We start from the raw sequence: 21,341 nt of genomic DNA, 5'->3' as shown, positions 1-21,341 counted from the left end.
TGCATATGTGATGATACAACGCAAGAGGCCTGACCCCAGTGAGAGGCAAGGCATGTTAACACTATACTGAGAAGAAGCTCCAGCAGGATGGGGGGGGGGGTTCTCTCTTGCTCATTCTGCTCGGTGATGAGTGACTATTTAGCATAATATAGCCAGCTCACTTTACAACGTGGAGGGGGCGTTACACATGGTGCATTGCTTTATTATTAGATGTTATCAACCACATGTGGATATGTAGTGGATTTCTAAAAGAAAGAATGAGTTTTCAATTAAATTTAGAAAATAGGCAAGCAGAGGAGTAGGAAAGATGGCAGAGGAGTAGGGGACCCTATGTCAACTGGTCCCTGGAATTGAGCTGGATATCTACCAGACCACACTGAGCACCCACAAAACCAGCCTGAGGTGTAAGAAGATCTGGATCTCTACAAAGAATATCGCAGGCGGTTGGTTTTGAGGTACGAAGCGGGGAGCCCTGATTCTACGGGCAGATATCAGAGGATAAACAACAGCGGGAGGGTGCCTGGCCGTGGGGAATCCTACACCACCGGTGAGAAACAGCCTCACGTGCTGTGGATGGGCACAGACTTGCAGACCGGTAGCGGTGGGGAAAGGACTTTAGGGCAGCCCCTGGGGTGGAAACCCGGAGTGGCGGGGACACGCCGGTGAACTGCAACCCCCAGGATGCAAACCCAGAGTGGCGGGGGTCGCGGGTGCGATCTGGGGGCAGCTGGCGGTTTTAGAAGCACAAAGGGCAGAGACGAGCCCCGACCTGGAGGCAGGACTGGGGGTGCTGCGGAGGGGCGCACAACCCAGACACTGCAGTTTATAGCAGCCCCGACAGAAACGGAGACAGTGTGGCCTGGAGAGCTCACTGAAGAACAGACTGTGGTCTCTCTGCTCTGAGGCAGAGGGTTGGAAACGGTCTCTTCTGCTCTGACTCGCAGAAAAGACGCGGAAAGCCACCAGGGAAAGCCGCCAGAGTACAAAAGCCCCAAAAACTGACTCCCACTGAGTCCATCCCCTGGCACAGGAGGTCACGGTAACTCCGTCCAAACAGGGTTGCCTGAGTAACAGCGTGGCAGGCCTCTCCCCCAGAAGACAGGCTGGGAAAACAAGAGGCCAGCAACCCTAAGGTCTCTAGAAAACAGGTGCATCAGGCTTGGGTTCTGGTCAATAATTTGGACTCTATACATTCCCTCAAACACCCATCAACAGAATGACTAGGAGGAGGAGCCCCCAAAATAGAAAAGACTCAGAGATTATGACTTATGCTGCAGATTTACAAATGCATGCAGATATAATCAAGATGTCAGAGATGGAGTTCAGGCTAGCAATTGTGAAGACAATGGCTAGAATGGAGAAATCAATTAATGGCAACATAGAGTCTCTAAGGGCAGAAATGAAAGCTGAATTGGCAGAACTTAAAAATGCTATCAATGAGATCCAATCCAATCTAGATAATCTAACAGCTAGGTTAAGTGAGGCAGAAGAACGAATTAGTGACCTGGAAGACCATTTAATAGCTAAAAAGGGAAAAGAGGAGGCCAGGGAAAAACAACTCAGAATCCATGAAAATAGAATCAGAGAAATAAGTGACACCATGAAGTGTTCCAATGGCAGAATAATTGGAATCCTGGAGGGAGTGGAGAGAGAGAGAGGACTAGAAGATGTATTTGAGCAAATCGTAGCTGAGAACTTCCCTAATCTGGGGAATGAAACAAGCATTCAAGTCCCAGAGGCAGAGAGGACCCCTCCCAAGATCAAGGAAAACAGGCCAATGCCCTGGCATGTAAAAGTAAAACTCGCAAATCTTAGAACCAAGGAAACCATCTTAAGGGCAGTTAGGGGGAAGAGAGTCCTTACGTACAGAGGGAGGAACATCAGAATAATGTTAGACCTATCCACAGAGACCTGGCATGCCAGAAAGGCCTGGCAAGACATATTCAGGGTACTAAATGAGAAGAACATGCAGCCAAGAATACTTTATCCGGCAAGGCTGTCATTTAGAATGGATGGAGAGATGCAGAGCTTCCACGACTGGCAGAAACTGAAAGAATATGTGACCACTAAGCCAGCCCTGCAAGAAATATTAAGGGGGGTTCTATAAAAGGAGAAAGACCCCAAGAGTGATATACAACAGAAATTTACAGGGACAATCTATAAAAACGTCTTCACAGGCAACATGATGACAATTAATTCATATCTTTCAATAATCACTCTCAACATGAATGGCCTAAATGCTCCCATAAAATGGCACAGGGTTGCAGATTGGATAAAAAGACAGGACCCATCCATATGCTGCCTACAAGAGACTCATTTTGAACCTAAAAATACATCCAGACTGAAAGTGAAGGGATGGAGATCCATCTTCCATGCCAGTGGACCTCAAAAGAAAGCTGGGATAGCAATTCTTATATCAGACAAATTAGATTTTAAACCAAAGTCTATAATTAGAGACACAGAAGGACACTATATGATTCTTAAAGGGTCTATCCAACAAGAAGATCTAATAATTGTAAATATCTATGCCCCCAAATGGGAGCAGCCATCTACATAAGCCAACTGTTAACCAAAATAAAGAGTCATATTGATAACAATACGTTAATTGTAGGAGACCTCAATACTCCACTCTCAGCAATGGACAGATCATCTAAGCAGAAAATCAATAAGGAAACAAGAGCTTTGAATGATACACTGGACCAGATAGACGTCATAGATACTTACAGGACATTCCACCCTAAAACAACAGAATACTCATTCTTCTCAAGCACGCATGGAACTTTCTCCAGAATAGACCACATACTGGGTCACAAATCAGGACTCAACCAATACCAAAAGATTGAGATTATTTCTTGCATATTCTCAGACTGTAATGCTTTAAAACTGGAACTCAATCACAAGAAAAAATTTGGCAGAAATTCAAACATGTGGAAGCTAAAGACCACTCTGCTCAAGAATGTTTTGGTCAACCAGGAAATCAAAGAAGAACTTAAAAAATCATGGAAATCAATGACAATGAAAACACATCAGTCCAAAACCTATGGGATACTGCAAAGGTGGTCCTAAGGGGGAAATACATAGCCATCCAAGCCTCACTCAAAAAAATAGAAAAATCCCAAATTCGCCAACTACCTCTACACCTTAAAGAACTAGAGAAAAAGCAACAAATGATGCCTAAGCCACACATTAGAAGAGAAATAATTAAAATTAAAGCAGAGATCAATGAATTAGAAACCAGAAACACAGTAGATCAGATCAATGAAACTAGAAGTTGGTTCTTTGAAAGAATTAAAAAGATCGATAAACCACTGGCCAGACTTATCCAAAAGAAAAGAGAAAGGACCCAAATTAATAAAATTATGAATGAAAGGGGAGAGATCACGACTAACACCAAGGAAATAGAAACAATTATTAGAAATTATTATCAACAACTATATGCCAATAAACTGAGCAATCTGGATGAAATGGAGGCCTTCCTAGAAACCTACAAGCTGCCAAGACTGAAACAGGAAGAAATTGACAACCTGAATAGGCCAATAACCAGTAACGAGATTGAAGCAGTGATCACAAACCTCCCAAAAAACAAGAGTCCAGGGACTGATGGATTCCCTGGGGAATTCTACCCAACATTCAAAGAAGAAATAATACCTATTCTACTGAAACTGTTTCAAAAAATAGAAACAGAAGGAAAACTTCCAAACTCATTCTATGAGGCCAGCATTACCTTAATCCCCAAACCAGGCAAAGACCCCATCAAAAAGGAGAATTTCAGACCGATATCCCTGATGAATATGGAGTCCAAAATCCTCAACAAAATCCTAGCTAATAGGATTCAACAATACATTAAAAGGATCATCCACCACGACCAAGTGGGATTTATCCCCAGGATGCAAGGGTGGTTCAACATTCGCAAATCAGTCAATGTGATAGAACACATTAATAAGAGGAGGGAGAAGAACCATATGGTCATCTCAATTGATGCAGAAAAAGCGTTTGACAAAATACAACATCCTTTCCTGATTAAAACTCTTCAGAGTATAGGAATAGAGGGAACATTCCTCAAGTTCATAAAATCCATCTATGAAAAACCCACAGCGAATATCATCCTCAATGGGGAAAAGCTGAGAGCCTTTCCCTTAAGATCAGGAACACGTCAAGGATGCCCACTCTCGCCACTATTGTTCAACATAGTACTAGAAGTCCTAGCAACAGCAATCAGACAACAAAAAGAAATAAAACGTATTCAAACTGGCAAAGAAGAAGTCAAACTCTCTCTTTCTGCAGACGACATGATAACTTTATGTGGAAAACCCAAAAGACTCCACCCCCAAATTACTAGAACTCATACAGCAATTCAGTAATGTGGCAGGATACAAAATCAATGCACAGAAATCAGTTGCTTTCTTGTACACTAACAATGCAACCGTAGAAAGAGAAATTAGAGAAACGATTCCATTTACAATAGCACCAAAAACCATAAGATACCTTGGAATAAACCTAACCAAAGAGGTAAAGGATCTATACTCTAGGAACTACAGAACACTCATGAAAGAAATTGAAGAAGACACAAAAGATGGAAAAACATTCCATGCTCATGGATCGGAAGAATAAACATTGTTAAAATGTCTATGCTACCCAGAGCAATCTATACCTTCAATGCCATCCCGATCAAAATTCCAATGACATTGTTCAAAGTGCTGGAACAAACAATCCTAAAATTTGTATGGAATCCGAAAAGACCCCGAATCACCAAGGAAATGTTGAAAAAGAAAAACAAAGCTGGGGGCATCATGTTGCCCTATTTCAAGCTCTATTACAAAGCTGTGATCCCCAAGACAGCATGGTACTGGCACAAAACAGACATAAAGACCAATGGAACAGAATAGAGAACCCAGATATGGACCCTCAACTCTATGGTCAAATAATCTTTGACAAAGCGGGAAAAAAGATGCAATGGAAAAAAGACAGTCTCTTCAATAAATGGTGCTGGGAAAATTGGACAGCCACATGCAGAAGAATGAAACTTGACCATTCTCTAACACCATTCACAAAGATAAACTCAAAGTGGATGAAAGACCTCAATGTGAGACAGGAATCCATCCAAATCCTAGAGGACATAGGCAGTAACCTCTTTGACATCGGCCACAGCAACTTCTTTCAAGATACATCTCCAAAAGCTAGTGAAACAAAAGCAAAAATGAACTTTTGGGACTTCATCAAGATAAAAGGCTTCTGCACAGCAAAGGAAACAGTCAACAAAACAAAGAGGCAACCCACAGAATGGGAGAAGATATTTGCAAATGACACTACAGATAAAGGGCTGGTATCCAAGATCTATAAAGAACTTCTCAAACTCAACACCCAAAAAACAAAGAATCAAGTCAAAAAGTGGGCAGGAGATATGAACAGACACTTCTCTAAAGAAGACATACAAATGGCTAACAGACACATGAGAAAATGTTCATCATCATTAGCCATCAGGGAAATTCAAATCAAAACCACATTGAGATACCACCTTACACCAGTTAGAATGGCAAAAATGGACAGGGAAAGAAACAACAAGGGCGCCTGGGTGGCTCAGTTGGTTAAGCGACTGCCTTCGGCTCAGGTCTTGATCCTGGAGTCCCTAGATCGAGTCCCGCATCGGGCTCCCTGCTCAGCAGGGAGCCTGCTTCTCCCTCTGACCCTCCCCCCTCTCATGTGCTCTCTCTCTCATTCTCTCTGTCTCAAATAAATAAATAAATAAATAAATAAATAAATAAATAAATAGAAACAACAAATGTTGGGGAGGTTGTGGAGAAAGGGGAACCCTCTTACACTGTTGGTGGGAATGCAAGTTGGTACAGCCACTTTGGAAAACAGTGTGGACGTGCCTCAAAAAATTAAAAATAGAGCTCCCCTATGACCCAGCAATTGCACTCCTGGGTATTTACCCCAAAGACACAGTGAAAAGAAGGGCCATATGCACCCCAATGTTCATAGCAGCAATATCCGCAATAGCCAAACTGTGGAAATAGCCGAGTTGCCCTTCAACAGATGAATGGATAAAGAAGATGTGGTTCATATATACAATGGAATATACTCAGCCATCAGAAAGGATGAATACCCAACTTTTACATCAACATGGATGGGACTGGAGGAGATTGTGCTAAGTGAAATAAGTCGAGCAGAGAAAGTCAATTATCATATGGTTTCACTTATTTGTGGAACATAAGGAATAGCATGGAGGACACTAGGAGAAGGAAGGGAAAAATGGGGGCTGGGAATTGGAGGGAGAGATGAACCATGAGAGACTATGGAGTCTGAGAAACAAACAGGGTTTTAGAGGGGAGGGAGGGGGGATTGGTTAGCCCGGTGATGGGTATTAAGGAGGGCACGCACTGCATGGAGCACTGGGTGTTATACGAAAACAATGAATCGTGGATCACCACATCAAAAACTAATGATGTATTGTATGGTGACTAACAGAACATAATAAAATTAAAAAAAGAAAATAGGCAAGCAGAAAAAAAAGCTCATTTCACGTGAGTTTACCCTATAATCACGAACTGAGCCCGAGTGAGCATATGGCCTCTTAGAACAAGGGTAAAATCAAGTCTTTCGAGACCTAGTTGTATGCATTGGTTTTCCCTAAAGACCTAGAGATCAGATATTCAAAAGAGATACTTTTTAAATAACATTAATATTTAAATTTGGAAGTCTATTTTCTCACTTTTGGATGAAGCCTCTGCATGTGCATGCACACACGTATTCATAGGTGTGTGTGTTTGTGTGTGTGTGTGTATTCTTAGTTTGCCTACTTATATTTTTTTCCACAGGAAAAAAAAAGAAACATGCAATTGCCAGATAACCTTGGTGAATGTACCCCCTCATTTTGAATCAGGGAAGGGGTATTTGGGGTTCCAGGTCACCCTCCCTTTTACCTTCCTTCCCTCTACTCTCTTCTTTACTCAGGCTTACAAAGAATGTGAGGTCATAACTGATGATAAAGTGTCTTCGTCTCAGAAGGCATGCAGAAGAAAAAAAGCACATGTCAATAAGCTATACAAATGTATACTGGGATTGAAAACATATGTCCAAAAGACTTGTACTTGAATGTTCAAGCAGCATTCTTCATAGTAGCCAAAAAGTTGACACAACCTAAATGTCAATCCCTTGATGAATAAACAGAATGTGGTGTATCCATACAATAGAATATGTCTGTATATATGTAAATATATACATATTTGTATTTAGCTTATTCAACTCTGTTATATTCAGTGAGTTGTATACTTTAAAAGGGTAAATTTTATAGTATGTGGATTATATCTCAATAAAGCTCTTTATCTTTTTATTTTATTTTTTTAATACTATACATTTTTATCTTATTTTGTCTATTTATTGTTTTAAGTAGGCTCCACACCCAGCATGGAGCTTGAACTTACAACCCTGAGATCAAGATCTGAGCTGAAGTCAAGAGTTGAATGCTTAACCGACTGAGCCACCCAGGCTCGCCCTTTTTAAAGCTGTTTAAACAAAAGGAAAAGAAAGGCATGACTAGTTTCTCACAGACCTGTTGTTTTTATCACATCTATATATAACTTCACCATAGCAAAGTTATAGCATTTTCATAAATAACCTGGAGGTTATTTACATAAAGCCAATCTATTCTGAAAAAAAAAAAAAAATACAGAATTTTCCAAGAAAAGCAGGCAACATTAATGGTAAATTTGCTCCAACCCACTTGGAGGATTATGGAAATATTCGCACTCTCTATTCACATTAATCAGTTGAAGCTTCTGAGGCAATGTTTGTTTTCTGAATGTTTCCTGCTTCCTGGAGAGGTGGAAGAATTCTTATTAAGAGTAATGCCAAAACAGCATTACACATTTGATGTATTTTATGTGAAGAATGAAAGAGAATGACTAATGAAGTTCTAGGCAAAGTTTGGCCTTCTAACTCTGTTCTCTACTAGTATGTGTGAGTCTTGTTTTCCTATGCTCCGTTTATTTAAGCAATGAATTTCTTCCAGAAATGGAAAACCTGGTAAGCAATGACAAAGACCCCTCTAAAAACAAAGTTGAGTTTTTGATTGCTTTTCCATTTGATCTTTAAGGATTAAAAGGAACAATGTCATCAATATGCTAAAGTAAGGAATTACATTGAAATAGTATTACAGGCTTTAAATTATGCTCCGTTTTTAATCTTATAGGTATGACAACTGATATTTTGGGGCTAGGGATTGTCCCTTAATTATCAATAGAAAAATTCTTACACAGAAAAAAAGTACATCATGTGATTAGATTCAGAGCTTATTTGGATCATTTAATTATGCTTTTTGAAAAAAATAAATTCTAATCTATAAAACAGATTAGAAATAACAGCACAAATCCTTATAGGCTGCCAGCCAGTTTTATTGTCAGTTATTATCACAAATTATCTATAATATTCAGTGAGCCAATCCACTGCTGGCTCCTTTAAGAACATAGTCTCCAAAATAAAGCAAAAATAAATTAAACAAGAAATAGAGACAGAATGAGTCATTTGCAACCTCCTTAAAGTCAAATGAGATGTTTCTTCCCTGGGCCCAAACAGCTTTCTTTTCAGCTGATGTCACTCAAGAATTCCCAGCAATGCCTGAGGGCTACCGTGGAAGTGCAGAGATACCCTGGTTTCCAGGTACAGCTTCCTGGACTAGAGAAATCTGAACCCAGGACTGCCCCCCGCAACGAGTCTTTATGATGTGTTTTTAAACTTCTGAAGTCACTTCTGGTGGCCCTACTCTTGATCTGACCCATCCAATGACCAGGCACCCATGACATCTGGTCAGGAACTAGGGACCACTGCACTCACTTCTGATACCTTGGGACTCACGACATTAGACTTAATTTTTCACCATTGCCTCTCCTATCTCACGCATTTGCCCAAGATTATCTTCCACTTTGTTTCCTCAACCCACGTATGCTTGTTAGTCTCCATTTGCTCCACCCCCAACCTCAGCCCATTATCTGTTCTTTTCTACCCTGAACTGTGCTTCTAGATGTTGACCTTCACTGAAGGAGCTCCTGGGTTTTTGACTTTTTGGAGTCCGGTTGGGTTCGGCCAATGGGAGGCACCAGAAGTCAGATTGGAGGGTGAAGGTAGAGAGGTTGGGATATTCATCCTTATGGTCTTTCTCCCCAACTCCCACCCCTTGCCTCCTTGTGATCCTGGCAATAGCTTCATCCCTCTACAGCCATAGACCCCTCTTCCACATCTCCAGCTCTTAGTAGGCTCTACATTTCTCTCCCCCTGCCTTCTCAGACCAAGTGGTGATAATGGATTCCTGCTAGTACTTGTCCCAGATGCTTCATCTTCCCTTGTTAGTTCCTTTAATCCTGCCTGCTTCTGGTTCTTGTTGGGACAGTGGCTGATATCCTGTCCCTTCCCCTGAGTATCTCCCTGATTTCTAACTCTGAGGCTTCTTGGTGCAATTCCTACTAATCACTTCTGAGCAGCTTTCTTATTCTCTAGGAATAACCACATTGATGATGGGGAGTGGAGAAAGGATTGCATCCTTACAGTTCCTTTCATTCTGTTTTATTCTCCAAGCATTATTGAGAGATGGCAGCTACCTGTGACACCGCATAGGGCTTTCCTCTGCCCAGAGTATTAGTCTTAGAGGGACAGAGAAAAGAAAGGGGCTCAGTGGGCAGTCTGGCTGTGCACCAATGGCATTTTCAGAGCTGGCCTGGGACCCAAGTCACCCTGAACCATTTAGGCCTTCAGCCATTGTTATTTCTAAACCCCATAGATGTTGAGTGAGGGTTTGTGTTATACAGACGAGCTGGCTTCATTTTTCCAGCAAAGGAGCAATCTTCAGAAAGCTAGGATAGTTTTTAGGGTCAAGGCTGGGTCTGACAAGAACCTCCAATTATTTCATTATATAAAATACAGATCTTCCACGGGCGCCTGGGTGGCTCAGTCGTTAAGCGTCTGCCTTTGGCTCGGGTCGTGATCCCAGGGTCCTGGGATGGAGCCCCGCTTCGGGCTCCCTGCTCAGCGGGGAGCCTGCTTCTCCCTCTGCCACTCCCCCTGCTTGTGTTCCCTCTCTCGCTGTGTCTCTCTCTGTCAAATAAATAAATAAAATCTTAAAAAAAAAAAATACAGATCTTCCGATGCCAAAAGTTTATAATGAGTTGAATGTCTTCTCTTAGCCCAATCAGCTCCAAACCACTAAAAACAAACCCTTTATTAGGCAAAATCAGATGTATTGACCCATTGCTATGGGAGAGACCACACACTAGAGAAACTGCCTGGCATCTCCCCAAACAAAGGGAAAGATAGAGTTAGGACTGATAGAATTCTGGAGGAATAGAGTTTAGGTAACAATTTAAATAAGTCATTGTCTTGATAGGTTCCAAGCAAAGCAAGGCTGGGTGGAGTGGTTAACATCCCATCTGGACTGCAAAGGAGACAGAGGGCCTGTTTCCTTGGGAGGAAAAAAACAACAACAAGATGGATGTGGAATGCTGTGTGCTCAAACCCCTTATCTGAAGCTCTGCACCTGGGCTGTAAATCCAGATTGCTTCTCTGTGTCCAAGTAACTTAGCCCCTGGGCAAGTGGGTGGTTTCTTACTGGCATCATCTCAAACAATTTAAATCAAAGTATTTCAAATTTTGATAGTCTCTGATTTTAGACAATAGTTCTCAGCGTGAGAAAGCAGTAGTCACTTAAAGGAGGGGGGTGTGATGACAGTTTACAGCTGCAGGGTGTCCTTGGGGGAAATATTGTTTCCTGTTAACTCTGCAGCTGGCTTTATCTGTATCTTTTATTCCAATCTGATGAATGGCAGGATGGATTTTTACCATCCAAGCTATTTTTACTTTCTCATTGCCTCAATGAACTGCATTGGACATGTAGCATGAGCAAGAAATAAGCTTTTGTAAGATTAAGCTGCTGGCATTCTGAAGTTTTTGTTTAGTTTAGTTTAGTTTAGTTTTGTTTTACCAGAGCATAACCTAGCCTATTCTGGATGTCACAGACATTTCTATTTTAATTACATTTCCATAAAATGAGGTATTGGCTTAGGGGCTGGTAGCAGGTGGCAGAAAACTATTACTGGAAGATGAAAGGAGGTATATACGTATTCTTCAGGAGCAAAACATTTGGTACAGTTGTCATCTACAGTAATTTGTGTGGCACAGAGAATGTCTAATAATTTATGGTTTAGGAAGAAGAGGTTGGAAAATAGAACGTTTGTAGCCTGTGTTGCTGATGATGAAGTTCGGCACGGTATTAGAAGAAATAGATAAGCTTAGGAAAGAATTGGCCAGTTTGCATGCAGGAAAGGGACTAGAGTGTCCACAAGTTTGGGAATTTATAGGGTTGCAAAAGGCAACCATTTCTGAACCTCAGACAGTGAAAAGTAGCATTGAGAAATGCTTGGTTAAGGGGTGCCTGGGTGGCTCAGTCAGTCAAGCATTTGCCTTCGGCTCAGGTCATGATCTCAGGGGCCCAGGATTGAGGCCTGCCTCAGGCTGCTGGCTCAGCAGGGAGTCTTCTTGTCCCTCTGCCTCTGCCCCTCCCCCTGCTTGTGTTCTCTCTCTCTCAAATAAATAAATAAAATCTTTAAAAGAGAGAGAGAGAGGAGGGAGAGAAATGCTCGGTTAACAAAGTCTGATTAAAACTCAAACCTGTAGCAAGGATCCAATCAAGTTAGAGCCATTGGACATAGTGTTAAAATCTCTATTGGTTAGGGTGGCACTTGCTGTATCTTTTCAGTTGGACAGACTAGCTCAGGGTAAATGTGGCTGTCCCACCAAAGATAGGCCCAAGGTAACTGCAGCTGAGAGAAAGAGAGCGAAGCTGGAGGGGGGCGTGCAATAAAGCAAAGAAAATGTAGAAAACTCAAGAAGTATGACTAAAGAGAAATGAAAACATATGCCTGTTCAAAAACTTGTCCACAAGTGTTTATAGCAGTATTATTCATAATAGCCAAAATGTGGAAACAACCCCAAAGTATATCATTTAATGGATAAATCAAATGCAGTATATTCATACAATGGAATATTATTCATCAATAAGAAGAAATTAAGTGCAGATATATGCTACAAAATGGATGAACCTTGAAAACATTATGCTAAGGGAAAAAAAGTCAGTCACAGTAATCAATGGTCCACTTCTCTGTTATCCTCACCAGTGTGAGTTCTTTAAGGACATTGTGTATCTTTGTATTCCCAGCTCCTGCAAACAGTAAGTAATCAATAAAGGGTGATGACAGCAACTGTAACTTACTGAAGGTTTCCCATATCTCGGTGCTAAGGTAAAGGCAGTACCCACAGTATTTCATTCAATCCTGATAGTCATATGTAGGTCTGTTTAACAACTATTGGGTGAATGAGTCTCCCCGAGTCTTTGTGTCTTCAGCATGGGAATCAATATAGTGTAAGCCCTTACTAGAAACACCCTCTTCCCCGAGGTTTCCGCACATTTCCGAGAGCTTGGTTTTTTTCCACAGTCTCTTCCTGCTTTTATTTTTCTATTCCTCCTGAATTCCTGACCTCACTTGGATCTTTTCTCCTGCCCATGTCATCTCTCAGCTTTATATCAAACAGGGAACATGGGCCTTTGCTTGAAGTCACCACGCTCATTAGCATGAGGTAGTTGGGGGTAGCAGATTGTTCCCCAAAGTCTTGAGAAAAACAAAATAGCATGTCGCATTGCAGCACTGCATACGCTCTAAAATTGAACATGGTGCCAAATATCTCTGAAAGAATACACAAGAAACTGTTAACTGTAGATGCCTAAGGAGAAGGGAATCAGAGGGTTGGGGGCTCAGGAGTGAAAGATGGGCTTTTCATACCACAGGCTTATGTCATCTTTTCAAGAAAACAACAACAACAAAATGCAATTTATAAAATTGTTTTTTAAATTATTACTTCGCTCTTAAAAGTCCCCTGGCCAGGGGCGCCTGGGTGGCTCAGTCGTTAAGTGCCTGCCTTCGGCTCAGGTCATGATGCCAGGGTCCTGGGATCGAGCCCCGCATCGGGCTCCCTGCTCGGTGGGAAGCCTGCTTCTCCCTCTCCCACTCCCCCTGCTTGTGTTCCCTCTCTCGCTGTGTCTCTCTCTGTCAAATAAATAAATAAAATCTTAAAAAAAAAAAAGTCCCTCGGCCATTCTCATCCTCAAAACATGACCTCTGGCTGCTTCTTGTCGTATCTCAGCCTTCTCCTTCCTCCCTACTCCCTTTACTCTCAGCCCTTCTTCTCCACTTTCCCACCTCTTTTTTGGTTCTCCATTAATTGTGCCCTTTTCCCAGTTTTCCAGACTAGGCCCAGAAGGAGAAAGAAGGGGAAGTTTTATCTTTCATGTCTGAAGAGGCCATCTGTATTTTCCTTGAATCATGTATCAAGGATAGGAAGTGGCAGTCTGTTATTTTAAGTCACACCTATTAAGATGGCTATAATTTTTTCACAATGAAAAGAACAAATGTTGCTGAAGATGGGAGAAATGGGAAACCTCGGGCATTGCTTGTCGGAATGTAAAATGGTGCAGCCACTGTGGAAAACAGTTTGGCAGCTTCTCAAAAGGTTAAACATAGAATTATCATATAACCCAGCAACTCCACTCCTAGTTATATGTCCAAAATAATTGGAAGCAGAGACTCAAACAGATATTTGTATGCCCTGTTCATAGCACAATAGCCAAAAGGGTGGAAACAACCAGTGTCCATCAGCAGATGAATGGATAAGCACAATGTGGTACATACATACAATAGAATATTACTTAACCATAAAAAGGAATGAAATTTTGTTATATGCTACAACATAGATGGACCTAGAAACCTTATGCTTAGCAAAATGTACCAGACATGGAAGGACAAATATTATATGGTTCCACTTATATGTGGTACCTAGAATTCACGACCTTATAGAAACAGAAAGTAGGATACAGGTTACTCGGGACTGAGGGGAGGGGCTAGAGAGAATTGTTGTTTAATGGGTACAGAGTTTTTCTTGGGGATAATGAAATAGTTTTGGGTATGGAGAGTGGTGATGGTCACACAACATTGTGCATGTATTTAGTGCCACTGAATTGCACATATATGAATAGTTAAAATGATAAATATTAGGTTATATTAATTTTACCATAATAACCCTCCCTCTGAATACCATGCTTTCTCTACCTGCTATGTATTATTTCCCCCATTACAGAGATACAGACTCAGGCTTAGGAAAATAACATTCTCAAGGTCACACATCTAGGAAGTGCAGGATTGGAATTCAAATCCAGGTAGGCATTCAGGGCTTCTGTTAATTGTATACTGCACTAAATCATCCTCTTATTTACTGTACCACTTTATTATAGCACTTCCAATATTAAATTGCAATTAACTGTTGGTCTGTTCCCCTCGTTTGATTGTGAACTTCTTAAAGGAAGGAAAAACTTTCTCCATCTTTGAATGCTTAATGATTATCTCAGGAGCTGACACATGGAATCTTCTGGAAGCTGAAGGCATTGCTAAGGGTTAGGCCAAGACCCAGCTTAGGGCTTGGTCTGAAATGGGGCTGTAATGGATTCCATCAAGTAACTCAGCAACTATTAATGTAGCACTTACTCCAAGTACTGTTAGATGTTGGGGTGCAGGGACAAAGGACACAGTCTCCCACCTCAGGGACCTTCAGTCTAGTGGGCCAGGTGTGGACAGTGAGACAGTTTTAGAGAACCATCAGATACTTGCTCCAAGAGTGCCTAAGGTACAATGGAGGAGAAAGAGGAGGAAAAGAGCAGGAAACAGTGTTCCAGGCAGAAGACAAAGCATATATGAAGACATGGAATGTATAAGGTTGGGGTGGGTTCTGGGAATAATTCTTTGTGGTTGGGATATGGCGGGAGGGGCGGGAGATGTGCTGTGATACAAAGCTGGGGAGGTGGAAGGGGTCCCAGTCGTGAAGGACCACAAAGATTTGGGACTTCGTGCTGATGGATGGTTTTCAAAAGAGAACTGACATGACCACATTTGTTCTGTGGAAAAAGTCTGAATGCAATGTGGGGAATGGATTGGAGAGGGGCAAGGCTGGAGTCCCAGGGTGGATTCTAGAAATGCCGGTGGCTTGAAACTATCTGAGAAGGGTTGCAAGCCAAGGGTTATAGGAAGGGCCCTGTCACTCAAGGGATGTAACATAGATGCCAGAAACAGGGACTGACAGCCGGGACTGATAGTCTAAGGAAGCTGCCGTCAGAGAATGCAGAGGTCAAAGATGGAGTCCGGGAGCCAGGCTGAGTCAGAAAGCAGAAAGTGGATGCCAGCATGGGGCAAGGGTTCCAAAACTGGAATCTCAAGGAATCTAACGAGCCTTCAAGACCCCAGAGGAAACGTCAAAGCAGCAAGGCATGTCCCCTTTTTATGAGAGGCAGGATGAGAAGGAGCCAAGCATTTGGGGCCTGAGATCTGTTCTGATGTATGTCTCTCTGCCCAGTCCCCTCTACTTACTCTGCACACGGTGTAATCTTTTCTTCTCCCATTGAGCTACACTGAGATTTTGAGCGATCATTAATTCAACGATTATTCAGCATTCCAGATGAACTTGTCACTTTGATAGAGCCCTTGGGACACAGAGACCAAACATTGGTCGTGGGATGGAGACACCTGTCTTCCTTGTAGCCGGGGCTGAGGGGCACTGATGAGCTCAGGCTGCTGTGGATTGTGTAGGCACCTCATTGCATCGAGCAAGCTCAAGAAAGGATAAATAGAAAAAACCCCAATATTTATTGATTATATATTAGTTTAAAACATGAAATTTCCAGTTGCGAGGGTGGAACATTGAGAAAAAATTGGCAATTTCATGTGGTTCCGACTGTGTAAGTCACCTTGTGGGCCTCAGAAGTACATAATTGACTTAATCAGTCACATTCACCATTGGTCCCAGTAGGCCTCCTTTGGTCTGTCAGTTCCCCTCCCTCCCCCCCACACCACGAGAGAACTAGAGTCCTGAGCAGCTTCCATCCACCTGCGTGGTCTCCCCTCCCTGCCTTTTTAAAACTCTCCCACAACAACCACTATCTTGAATGTTGTGTATGTCACTCCCTTGCTTCTTTCTCTAATTGTTGTATCCAGCATATAAGTATGTTAATCAAGATACTCTTTAGTTGTTGTTGTTTTGAACTTTATGAAAAGGACATCATGCTCTAAGTATGTGATATTCTGAGACTTGCTTTTTTCTTCAAGGTATTACTAAAATGAACGGTAGTTCATTCATTTTCAGTGTTTATAATATTCCATTGTGTAATATACAGTGAAAGACACTTTCTGGGTTACTTCACTCCATCTCCAAAACAACCCCCTAAATGGGCAGTTAATATTCATCCTTTCTTTGAGAGCAAATTAATTAATGGCAAGACATCAGGACTGAGGCTTGAGTCTCAACTCCATCACTTTCTGGGCAAGTTACTTAACCTTGTAAGGTTGAGGCTTGACCTACAAGCCTCAGTTTCTTCTTCAGCAAAATTTGGATTAAAAAAAAAAAAAGCTCCTGCCTCAGGGACTGTAGTGATTATCCTCAGTGTGACCTGGTAGGTGGTAAGCACGAAATGATGTGATTGATGGTAGATTTTATTACAAAGTGAGCCAACGGGGGCATAGGCCGGTTAAGGAACTTGCCAGCAATTAGATAGCTAGTAATGGCAAACCGGAACTTGAACCTGTCTTTGCACAACACAATGACAAGGTCATGCTTTTCCCCAAGACCTTCTCAGTGTATTATGGTGTGTGTGTGTGTGCGTGCATGTGCGTGTGTGTGTGTGTGTAAGAAGAAAGGGTGCTTGTTTAAAATGCAATTCACTATGCTTTATCTCACAAGCAAGAAGGAGTTTCTCTTGCTTGCTTCATTGCTTCACTACAGGCGGTAAGTACTAAACATTTCTTGTTGGAACAGTTTATGAGAGAAGAATGTTTTCAAATTTATGAGGCTCTCATGCATTTTGAGAAGAGATTTTCATATTCCACATATTTCCTTCTTTGGATCTTTCTATTTAGGGATCAGTTTAAAAATACAATCCCTCTATCTGGAGCAAAAGGGTTGTGAACTCCAAGTTCCACATCTCTTGAGACTTTCAGTCACTTTCAAGGAGAAATACAAAAAAAATGAAAGGAAATAAAAAAGAAATATAGCTTATTTTTGGCTTGGAAAACAGCACAATTCCATGATAGGTTGCAGTCGATTGGAGACACTGGAAGAAAATCCATCATTTACCAAAACTTAAAGGGTGCTTTTCCCCCTCAAGAAAAATACTGGAATTACATCCTTAAAATAGGCATCTTCAATATATTTGGTTTCTTTTACTGCCTGTTGACCAGATGCCTTACTTTAAAAAATCATATCAGTGTGTGATTTTGCCACATTTCCAGTAAGAATGTGTATAACTTTGGAAGTTTAAAGCTATACATCGAGGACCTGGGAATAATTCCAGAAACCCCTGAGAAATAGATGATTCATGGGATTAGTTTGTGATCACTTGTCCTTTTAAAACTAAAGACTAGATCTAACCAGAGTTCAGTTTTTCTTAAAGATTTCTTCCCCTGTCTATTTGAAAAGACTATGGCTTCTTCCAGCAAACTGAAGGCACTTCTTGGCAATGGCATCATCTTTGACTAGGGGGCAGGAAATAGATTATTCAATATCTGTATCGATTACTCTACTTTGATTTCTTTACCTGCTCTACCTTAGGGATAGATACCTGGAAGGACCTGAGTATTTCCTCGGCCACATATTCATAGTCAAGGAGACTTGACCTCTCTGTGACCCTAGTGTCAATCTGGAGGTCATTGGGTTGTACTGATGTCAAGATGATTGGGTTATAGATAGGATGCAAGGGCACCACCACCTTGTCAATAAGGAGAGAAGGAGACTGTTTGGAAATGGTGACTCAGTAGCTCAGCCTCAGACTGGCAGGATGCTTGGTATCTTGGGGTCTTGTTCTCCTGAAAGAATTTAGAGCCATGTTTTCAAACCATGTTCCATAAGGCTCTAGATGAAGGTAGCACCTCATGAGCCATTGTGGAGAGATGAATCAGGTGGAAGGAGGTTGGGAGCTGGAGATCTTAGACTATAGACCTCACCCCTCGTCATTTCAGCCCCCGCACAGCTCTGCTTTTATCTCATTTATAGATTGGACTCGACATCAGATTTTTTTTAACATAGTCAGATGAGAAAGTTGAACTTACCAGAACTGCTTTCAGGGAAAGTAAGTAGTTAAGAAGAATACTAAGATAAGTCCAATAAATTTGCGTTCAGTAAAATGCCATCTCAGGAAAGTAAGTCCCAATGACTTAAGAACTTTTTAGACAGGTTTGAAGACAGAACAGAATTACTCGTGGGAATCGAAGACAGGCTGCACAACATTGTGGGAGGAAGGACAGGCAGAGAAAATCTCTAGTTCACAGCACAGTCAAAGGGACTTGGGAGAAGAAATATGTCAAATGGGATTTTATAAAGTGGCACACAGTGGCACGTGCAATGTAAAAAAAAATTCTTTGCTATCTACCCCTCTTGACACCCCACACCCCAAACAATATTTAGTAAAACTTGCTCAGTAAGGCTTCAAGGCTTTCACTGTGAATAGATTCTCCCTGGAGAAGGCAAGAGATACCGAGGTTTGCAAACTGATAGGGTAGAGAAAAAACAGATACCATACACATGTTTCATTTGGTGATTCACCAGAAGAGCTCCCAAGACTCAAAAGCAGATAATACTCACTGCTGATTTATTAGAGCAAGGGATACAGAGCAAAAGGAAGAAGGAAAAGATATGCAACAGAGGAATCCAGAGAGGTCCGGCACAGGGTTCCAAGAACTTCCTTGTCCGAGGCCACACAGGAATGAGTGCTCTTTCTCTAGCAGTGAACTACAGGGACTCCTGGGGAATGTCTCTGCTCAGGGAAGCCAAAATGAGTCCCAAGGTCCATGGCTTTTATGGGGCCAGGTTACGTAGGCACATTCTGCTTGGCAACCGATCTTGGCAACCAAAATTCGGGACCCCAACAATGAAGCCAGGTGCACATCATTAATCTTGGTATCTGTGTAGAGCAACCTGAAAAGCCAGTATGGCATGGGCCGTTGCTTTGGGTATATGTAACAAAACCATCAATCACTAACATAAAAAAACATTCTGAGGCCCACATTCCCAGGAGTTGGCCAAGGAACATTCATGGTTCCCTTGAAGACATAAGTAGTAAGCAACCAGAATAACCAGACGTGCTGCGTGAATTTCTCCCCTCAACGATACCTGGAGCACAACCAAATCTGGCTAGTGTTTGAACTGGATTTCACCGCCCCAAAAGCACTTATATGGAGTAGAGGTTAGAGATGGCTTCTGCCACCTGGAGGCAGATCACAGGTTAGGCAAGAAAGCCTTCTGTCAGAGGCTTCCGGTTGAAGATGAATGAACTATCTAAGTCGGAGTGTTTAATTTCATGGTACTCGCTGTATTTATTTTACAAGTATTTAGTAAATTTTTACTTAAAAGTTTGAGCCTCACCTCAACTATGCTATAAGAGATACAGGGCATATTTATTCATTCAACAATTATTTTGAGTACTTAATGTGCTATTTGCTGGAGTGTTGTGAGTGAATGTTGGGGATAAATTAATAAAAAGACAGTTGTCTGCTCTTATGAAGCTTACAACTCATGTAGGGAAAATCAGAAAAAAAATTTAAGGAAGGAAAAAAATGTAATTTAAGGAAGATATAATCCATTGAGTTGGGGCAAAGTCATAAAAGAAGACAGGTGTTCTACCTAGAAGTCTAGAAAAAGGAAATCCAGAGAAAATGAGTTTGTTGGTATCACGAGGCTGCTCTATCAGACTTTTCTGCGTGCCTTCCTAACTAGGGTGACCAACCATCCCAGTTGGCGTGGACTGAGGGGTTCCCCAGGATGCAGTACTTCCAGTGCTAAAGCTGCGGCAATTGGTGACCCTATTTCCAGCCCATGACCATGTCACTCGTCCTCTGAGAACTATTCTCCCCACCACAGGGTTGGGTCTTGGCAACCATGTTTTTGTGCTGTGTCACCCTGCCCACCCAACTGTATTGGAGATCAGGACCCATTATTAGCCAGTGTTGATCTTGAGAAGTTGGCTGAAAAAATTGCTCAGAATCTAACTGCAGAGCTCTATAGGGAGCTCTCATAGGTTTCTATCCTTAAGGTCTCTTGGACAAATCCAGCATTTGATCTTTGGGAAGCCTGTTTATCTTTTAATTATCTGAGGTATCTGATCTCCTGTTAAGTTCTCTTTTCCTCTGCCACCATTTTTGCTTAAGCTAAGTGGATTTTCTTTACTGTTACCAGAAACTTAACTAAGCCAATTGTCCAGGAAAGAGGATTTCCAAGTCAGGACAGACTACTCTGGTTCTTTAGTTAGAAACATTCCTAGAATATTCCTCAGGTTTGCTGGAAATATCTTTTGATATTTCCCTGGTTATAGAACTGTATTTTCATCCCTCGAGTAGACCTATCCACCAAATATATTTATTTCAGATTAATTGGCATTCTGCTTCATTTCAATATCGTTTCTTTAGAGTAGCCAATTCAAAGTGTATGGATTCTGTTAAAACTGGAGTCTGACACATAACCCCACCCTCTTTCCCTTGGGCATGTTAATTGTATGCAGTAGGCATTCAATTAAAGCTTCTCAGAAGAGTTAAAAAAAAAAAAAGTCCAGCAGAATTTGTGACACACCTGAATTGAAGAACAAAAGGCTTAGAGAAGTTGTCAGTGAAAGATTTTATTTATTTGACAGAGAGAGAGACAGTGAGAGAGGGAAAACAAGTAGGCGGAGAGAGAAGTTGTCAGTGAAAGATTTTATTTATTTGACAGAGAGAGAGACAGTGAGAGAGGGAAAACAAGTAGGCGGAGAGAGAGAGGGAGAAGCAGGCTTCCCGCCGAGCAGGGAGCCCGATGCGGGGCTCGATCCCAGGACGCTAGGATCCTGACCTGAGCCGAAGGCAGACGCTTAACGACTGAGCCACCCAGGAGCCCCTCTGCTGGGCTTTTTAACCACAAATAACTCCTTTCCGCTTGATCATTGCGACTGGATTATTCTCTTGCAGATTTCGCTTGCCTTTGCAACCACTCCCAAGCACACCTGCTGTTCTATCTTCCTTTTTGTTTCAGCCCTGGATATTTCACTGTACCTGCCCTAAGCTTCCAAGGCTCTCGGTAGGCCATACCTGAACTACCCCGTGTGTCTTAGCAAGCCCCCTCATAGCTAGTCATATCCAGGGTCGGTCAGATAAACCTCAGCTTGTCTACGGATTGCTCAGTAGCCACAGTGCTTCCTCATGTTCTCTGGACTGGTGCACCTGAGCTGAATTCCTCGGACT

The sequence above is a fragment of the Mirounga angustirostris genome, unplaced genomic scaffold (genome assembly GCF_029215605.1).
Source record: "Mirounga angustirostris isolate CCGP_5_RB_7025 unplaced genomic scaffold, mMirAng1.0.hap1 SCAF_5, whole genome shotgun sequence".
Taxonomy (NCBI): domain Eukaryota; kingdom Metazoa; phylum Chordata; class Mammalia; order Carnivora; family Phocidae; genus Mirounga; species Mirounga angustirostris.
Note: the sequence above shows the minus strand (reverse complement) of the source record.